Source organism: Macadamia integrifolia, chromosome 2 (assembly GCF_013358625.1).
Source record: "Macadamia integrifolia cultivar HAES 741 chromosome 2, SCU_Mint_v3, whole genome shotgun sequence".
NCBI classification, from domain to species: Eukaryota; Viridiplantae; Streptophyta; class Magnoliopsida; order Proteales; family Proteaceae; genus Macadamia; species Macadamia integrifolia.
In genome coordinates, this window is record NC_056558.1 from 16,239,861 (window position 1) to 16,247,933 (window position 8,073).

Sequence of the window (8,073 nt, forward strand, 5' to 3'; positions counted from 1 at the left end):
TAGACCATAAAAGACTGATGACATCATCACTTAACGACTTAATTCTAACGAAATGGATTTTTTAGAAATAATTTTATGAAAGTGAGGGATATACGGCCTATTATTTTCATTTTTGGGGATCACTCCAAGTTATGGGGATTTTTAGGGGTGGTACAAGAAAATTTTCTATATAAAATTATAATCACAATTATGCAAAAGAAAAACAAAGAAATTAGGTGGTTCATCACTCCTCTAGGTTATATTCACGGGAAGGACAAGAGAAATCCACTATTTAGAACCAAAATAATAAAAGATTTAAGTTATTACAATGTTATCTCAACACATTGGTGAAAAGTCCATATTCAAAACCCTAATTTCAAATCTTCTCCACAGGTTAAGAAAAAAAAAAAAAATTGCAAACCCCTATCAATGGAATAGTTGGCAACCAATAGAGAAAGAAAAGGCCTTAACTTTTGCTACATGACAATATTAAATATTTTTTACGTATAACTATTACAACTACATGACAACTAAAGAATGGGCTACCATGTCTGAGTGCAATAGTTATTATAAAGGACTGTCATGCCCGGGTGCATGGTTTGTTTGTTCCGAGCCTTTCTTGGAATCACATTAAATTTTGAAGCTGAAATTTGGGATATTTTAGAATTTTTTTTTCTACAAAAATCTTATTAGTTACCTTAACAATCAAAATTCCTCACCTTCCTCTTTTTCTATATTTAAAATATATTTATAAATTTCTTTCTCTATTCTCCGCTGCCTCCTCTCTCCCTTCCTATCCTTTCTTTTCTATCTTTCTCTATATCTTTTTAAAATCCTCTCTCTCTCTCTCTCTCTCTCTCTCTCTCTCTCTCATTTTTTAATTAAGGAAGACATTATATAATCTATTATGTCTAGTAGTATTTATTATTTATAACCCATAATCTATTATCATAATTGATTATTTATTAATAAATAATAAACATAAACAGAAAGAGTCAGGCTTAAAGTCAAAAGATACAAATTCACTTTTTGTGGTGCCACGTTTCCAAGTTAGCTTCTTCTAGCTCCACGCATAAACCTGGTTACAATTAAGTCAATATCTATATAAACTATGAAGCCCCTTAGTTATTAACAGCGCAAGACCCAATCCCCCACTTCTTTCTTTCTCAATAATAGTTCGGCCCAACCTAATCAAGCTGCCAATGGGTTCTAAAACCCTTAACACTTCACGCCTTCTTCTTCTTCCCACTCATGGCTCAAGGCCACTTGACCCCAGTGATAGACATCGCCAAACTGTTTGTAAGCTGAAGTGTAAAGGTAACTATAGTCACTACTCCCCGCAACGCATGCCTCTCCTCCAACACCATTGATCGTGATGCCCAGGTGGGTCTCAAAATCTCTGTTCAGCTCATCCCATTCCCTTCAATTGAGGTTGGATTGTCGGGTTTTTATGGGCTTAATTGATCCAGAATGATCTATTGGGTGCAGGCTAATCTGGCCCACTCCAAGTGGGATATACCTAGCCCAATCCATTGTTGGAATGAATTAGGATTTTAGGGATTCTATTATAAATAAAAGCCAAAGGTCTCTGCAGCCGTTACTTTAAAACCTTCATGGTTTTCGAAGCACAGAATCCCCTCACAGAAGTAGTGCATGTAAGAGAATTCTAAGGGTGAAAGGCTGCAGAAGATCTTAACGGATGGGACTCCATTGTGTAGTTCCTTGTTACAATCTTCATAGCATTGATCTTCAAGCATATGGGAGAGAGGTTCGTGATCAATACTTATGGGACTTCTAAACTTACACATAGGTATTCTTCTACTCCCATTGATTATCATATATGGGGTAAATCTACATATTTGTATGTTCTTGGTTTAGGGACTAAACTCATGGTTAATCTCTTTTATGATTCTTATATTCTAAATACTATGGGGTTGTTCATATGATTTTATGGATTAGAATCTTTAACAATCAGGTCACGGGTTTGAGTCTCCCCGGGCGCAGGTTCGTGACTTTGGGGGGAATTGTTGGTGCTCATATCGACTGTATGGAGACGGCCTAAAGTCTCTGCTCAGATCCTGGCTCGATCATGAGTGTGACTGCTACAAAGAGGGATGCTATAAGTAATAAAGTGCGCACATTCCCTCATAAGACGTCATTTGGAAGGCTAGCAGTGGCCGTACACTTAAGATCCAACCATTGGTATTAGAGCCAACCCCTGTGGTGCTAGAATCAAGAAAAATCAATTAAAAATCGATTTTGTATATGGTTTGAGTCTCAAATCTATGAAAATCGTCATTTTACCATCGTCAAACACTCTCGGATGGAAAAAATTTCTGCACGAAAGTTGTAGAGGACAAAAAGACAGACATGACTGTATACCACACGTCACTGAAATCCACTGGATGCACCGACATGCGCCATCAAAAATCGACAACTAGAGGAGAGAGAAAATATAGATATATTTTTTTTTAAAAGGCGACGAGTCATAACCGGGTCAACTCGGTAGGGTTTTCAAGTTAACCTGGTGAACTAGTGAGTCAACCCAAGACCATATTTTGATCGGTCTAATTTTGACCGGGTCAGTTGACCAATCTGACCCGAAAATTCAATTTTTTTACCTGAAAACTTGAATTTTGGCCCAAATATTGACCTAAAATCAGTTTTATTGAACCGCGCTGGACCAGTTGGGCCAAACGATTCGGTTTAACTAGATCGAACCGATTGATTTAAATAGATCAGAATCAATTTTAACAATTTATTTTTGTAACTTCAAATGGCTCGTACGAAAAAACGGTGAGGAATTTTTCACTCTGATTTTTTCGCATTGAATCCAGTTTTTTGTGCTCTTCATTTTGATGTATTATGAGCCTAGTTTTGGTTAACTTTTATGGTCTTTTTTATAGAAATTAAAAGTATGAGAGATTTATGATTCTTCTTCATATTTCTCTTAATTGTTAGAAATGAAGGGAAAACCAGTCATATATTACTTGCATTTCAGTATATGAAATTATTTATTGGCTAATGATAGTCCGTGCTTTTGTTTACATATTTTTTATTAATTCTTAAGATATATATATATATATATATATATAAATGTCTTCATTGTGTGTTGGATTAATTATTTTTCTTGTGTTAAACAATTAAATGTCTTTAAAAGTAGCTTGAGGATATGGAGGTCTACATGTGCCTCAAGGACTTAGATTCGACTTTTAGAAACATGAGTTCTCAAACACCTTTAATTCCATTTCTGTCTCTAGAAATGGAAATTTATGTTTCTGTCATTTCTTGAAATAGAAACAGCAGAAACGTTATCAAACGTGCCCCAAATCAATAGTTTTGTGTTATGCTTTTAAAGCAAATACAGTTGATCAATGGCAATAGAGTGGATGAGTATTCCATAGCTATGACCATAGGTTATAGGTTTATTTAGTGTGTTATTTTTTGTATTTTGATTGGATCAATTCAGATTGGTTAGGTTGGATTAGTATCGGTTTGATCAATCCAATACCAAGTTTTCAAACACTGTCATTGTTCTTTGAAAACTTATTTATGAACATTAATTGATAAAAATGTTTGGTTTTCTTTTGTTTTGGGCTTATGCGAACAAGTTTTGGTGTATTTCACATATAAATGAATTTTTACTCCAGTAAATGGATTAAATTATAACTGATCGAACCAAGTGGGAAGATAGAATATGGATCTTAAATTATTTTATGTGGCTCGACTAGTGGGAGGATAAATTCAACACACTAGGTTGCTAATGGAAAAATATTGTTAATGGAAGGATAATTTCACTATACTAGGTTGCTAGTGGGAGGATGTTGCAAGTGAAAGAATAACATGTTGCTTTTAACGTAAAATGATTATTTTATTTTGGAACTCACTTTTAAATGTTTCAGAACTATTTTTGAAGGTTTTGTATTGGTTTATCATTACCATGATATTAGAAAATTATTTATGACTAAAATATGTATGAAATCCATATTCATATCATTTAGTACTTACATGTCATGCTTGAAACACCTTACGAATAATATATATTCTAAAATTAAACTAGGTGTGAGCTTCTGCATATGCTTTGCTACACAGTACATTCCTAGGAAGCTATAAAAAAGTTGAGTGGAATCCACCAAAGTGGCACATCATATTCTTTCATATTTTTTTCAAGTACAGCAAAGTTGATGACATTTGCCTAAAGGTGATGTCACCGAAGTTAAAGAAAATACCTGTATAGAAAGGACAGTAACCTATAGGCTTCTAATCCCATTGGAGACAAAAATAATTGTATTTTCATAGTAAATTTGAATTTATAAGAGGACCAGTGCACTCTTAGCCCAAATGATAGGAATGTAGTTACGATTGTGACTCTTATGTAGTTTACTTGCTAGATGGTCATATTATATTTTCTAGCCCAGTTATTTAGTGTGTACATTTCATACCTGAGATTTGTTTAGGGTTACTTGATCTGGTTTTAGCTCTCAGGGAACACAAACCATTTACTTTTGCTGATCAAAGCACATCTAAGAGAAATAGGAACAATTTTTACTGCCCTATCAAATTATATAATGATTCTGGAATAATTTTGGGATGATTTTATCCTGAATCATGTTCTCTGAATTATTTATGTTTCATTTGTTTGTGTTATCCCTCATTGTGTAAGAAACACATTAAAGCATATACTTCTGTACATAAATTCATCTTCAATATAGAAAACAAGATAGGAATGAGTGAAACCTACCAAAGTAGTACATTCAGTTTAATTGTGTGTTTTCCAAAGTAAATGTGATTTTTACTCAAAGGTGATGTCACCCAAGTTTATGGACAAAGTTCTTAAGAGCCATATATATTTTTTTTTTTTTTTTACATTGGTGTTGTTGAGGTTTTTGATATACTTGGTTAGTGGGAGCTTTATAATTTTATTTAATCAAATATATCATGGTGGCGAAAGCCAAAGTTTAAAGGCGTGTCTACTAAGGTTTTTTGGTAGTTCTTATCCAAAGTAATTGATGATAAGCCAAAATAATTGACGATAAGTCGAGGTAATTGACGGTATTTCACTAGGATTCATAACGTATGATAGTATTTAGCCAAAGTCTGTGATTTATGACGGTCTTTAGCCTAAATCCAAAGAAGTGATGATTTACCATAGGTGGTTTACGAAAGTTTATGATTTATAATGGTATTTAACCTAAATCCATGGAAGTGGCGGTATGCCAAAGTAAGGTATTAATCAAGAAATGGGTGATTTGCCTAAATGTTGATTAATATCAAAGTTCACTTTCTGTGAGGTTTTCAAGGTAGGCTAATCTTAAGATTAGAGAAAGGAACTACAAGGAAAGATTTTATATGTGATCACAATTATCATTTTCTTGTTCGTATTCCAGACGATTCGGATTAATGAAATTTTCACATTTGTAATGATAGATAGTTGAGAGCCGTATATGGAGGCACATTTTCTACTATTGTTCAATATGAGAGGTTTATTAATTGAATCTAAGTTATTTTAGTGGTATTTTAGATTTGGGGTTTTATGGCCAATATCAATAGAGAGATGTCTGTATCAGTGTAGTCCAAGTGGGAGATTGTTGGGTTTTTATGGGCTTAACTGATCCAGAATAATCTATTGGGCCTAGGCTAATTTGGCCCACTCCAAGTGATATATACCTAGCCCAATCTATTGTGGTAATGAATTAGGGCTTTAGGGATTCTATTATAAATAGAAGTTAAAGGTTCCTGCAGCTGTTACTTTAACACCTTCATGGTTTTGGTAGCACAGACTCCTCTCACAAGAGTAGTGCATGAAAAGGAATTTCAAAGGTGAAAGGCTACAAAAGATCTTAATGGATGGGATTCCATTATGTAGTTCCTTGTTACAATCTTCATGGGACTGATCTTCAAGCACATAGAAAAGAGGTTTGTGATCAATACTTATGGGACTTCTAAACTTACACACAGGTAATCTTGTACTCCCATTGATTATCATATATGGGGTAAATCTATATGTTTGTGTGTTCTTGGTCTAGGGACTACACCTATGGTTAATCTCTTTTATGATTCTTGTATTCTAAATACTATGGGGTTGTTCATATGATTCTATGGATTAGAATCCCTAACATGGATTACCAGAAGGATGTAAGAACGCTAGTTCTATCACTTTCCCTACCATGGCCAACAACTTCTTCAAGGCTCTAGACTTACTCCAATGACCATTTGAGGAGCTTCTTCAAGAACACCCTGATTGTATCATAGCTGACATGTTCTTCCCTGGGTTATAGACTTTGCTACCAAGCTTGGAATTCCAAGTTTTGTCTTTCATGGAACCAGTTTCTTTTTCCTCTGTCTTCAGACAATTTGAAATGTTATGCCCCTTAGGAGATCGTTAAATCTGATTCCCATACGTTCATCATGCCCAGCCTTCCCAATCAAATAGAATTCTCAAGGTCGTAGCTTCCTGACAACTTGAAAATCCATAGTTGTGAATTTAGCAATTTTTTTGAACGAATTAGAGAATCAGAAGGAAGAAGCTACAAAATCGGCTTGGTTAATAGCTTTTACGAGTTGGGGCCAACTTATGCAGATTGTTATAGCAAACACCAATAAATATGAAAATAAACAAAAATAAATACGCACGACACACAGAGATTTAACGAGGTTCACACACCGATGTGATGTGCTACGTCCTCGGGCGAAGAAGAAGTTTCACTATGTGGAAAAGAGATCACTTCCAAACAACGGCGAGAAAACTCTCCCTAAAACCCTAGCTCAAAAAACCCAAATTGCAACTACTTTCTCAACAAGACGATTATACATTATATACTCCTCCAAGTCACGGGTCGATCCACTGGGTCGCGGTGGATCGGACAAACCCAACCCCTCTGCTTCCATCACAAATATCAAAAAAAATCTCATTCGTGTCGCCACAAAATATGTCAAAGCGGGTCATTCTTCAAAATAGTTCAAGAATTCGAGACAAATTTAACACAAATCACCATAGGAAGGTCATAGGAAAGAAGGCATGGCAAATAGGCCCTGTTTCACTAAGAAACATAACATGGCGGACAAGGCTCAGAGGGGAAACAGTGCTCCCATTGATGGAAAAAAGTGCCTCAATTGGCTTGACAAGAAGAAACCGAACTCGGTTCTCTATGTGTATTTCGGAAGTATGACCCAAGTCACGGCTTCTCAACTACTAGATATTGCGATGGCTCTCGAAACTTCTGGGCACCCATTCATTTGGGTTGTGAGGTCTGAGGATGAGACGGGTCATCAGGAGAGGTGGATGCCAGAAGGGTTTGAAGAGAGGACTGAAGGGAAGGATCTCATAATAAGGGAGTTTTGATCTTGGACCATCCTGCCCTGAGAGGGTTCGTGACCCATTGTGGATGGAACCCGACGCTTGAAAGTGTGAGTTTAGGGTGTCCATGATCACTTGGCCTTTATTTGCAGAGCAGTTCTATAATGAGAAGCTGGTGACCCAAGTGCTGAGGGTCGGAGAGAGTGTAGGGGTCCAGGAATTGAGTGGGTTCGTAGGAGTTGGGGAAAAGGCATCAGTACTGAAACAAAAGGAAGCAAAGCGAATGAGGACTCGAGCTATGGAGCTCAAAGAGATGGTGAGAAGAGCTGTCAAAGGAGGAGGGTCTTCCTACACCGACTTGACAGCTTTGATTGAGGAGCTGAAGTTGCATACGAGGCCTGAAGCTAGCCTAGAATAACAATCAACAATTTTTTTATCGAAAAAAAGAAAAAATATCCATTAATTAGAAATCAATCTTAAAACATCAATATTTGAATTAGTGTTCAATATTTGTGTTTGTTTTTTCTAGTCATATGTGGTCTTACGCAGTAGGAGTGGTTGGGCCTGACACAATAACAATCAAAGGGTAACCTTCCAATGGCACGATATGGAGTGAAGTAGATTGTTTCACTATAATTTTTTTGCTCGTTCATTTATTTTATTATGTTTTTCATATATCAAAGGTAGACATAGAATTTCACAAGCTAAAATAATATTATCAATCTCTACCTCCCTCTCTCTCTCTCCTCCCTCGACCACTACATCTCCCTCCATGGTTCTCAAAATGGAACGGTACG

The 8,073-nt window shown here is 35.9% G+C and overlaps 1 pseudogene; it reads left to right on the plus strand.

The window, feature by feature from the left end:
- Window positions 1–526: 526 nt before the first annotated feature.
- Window positions 527–7,694, plus strand: LOC122063938 (annotated as a pseudogene).
- Window positions 7,695–8,073: the final 379 nt, after the last annotated feature.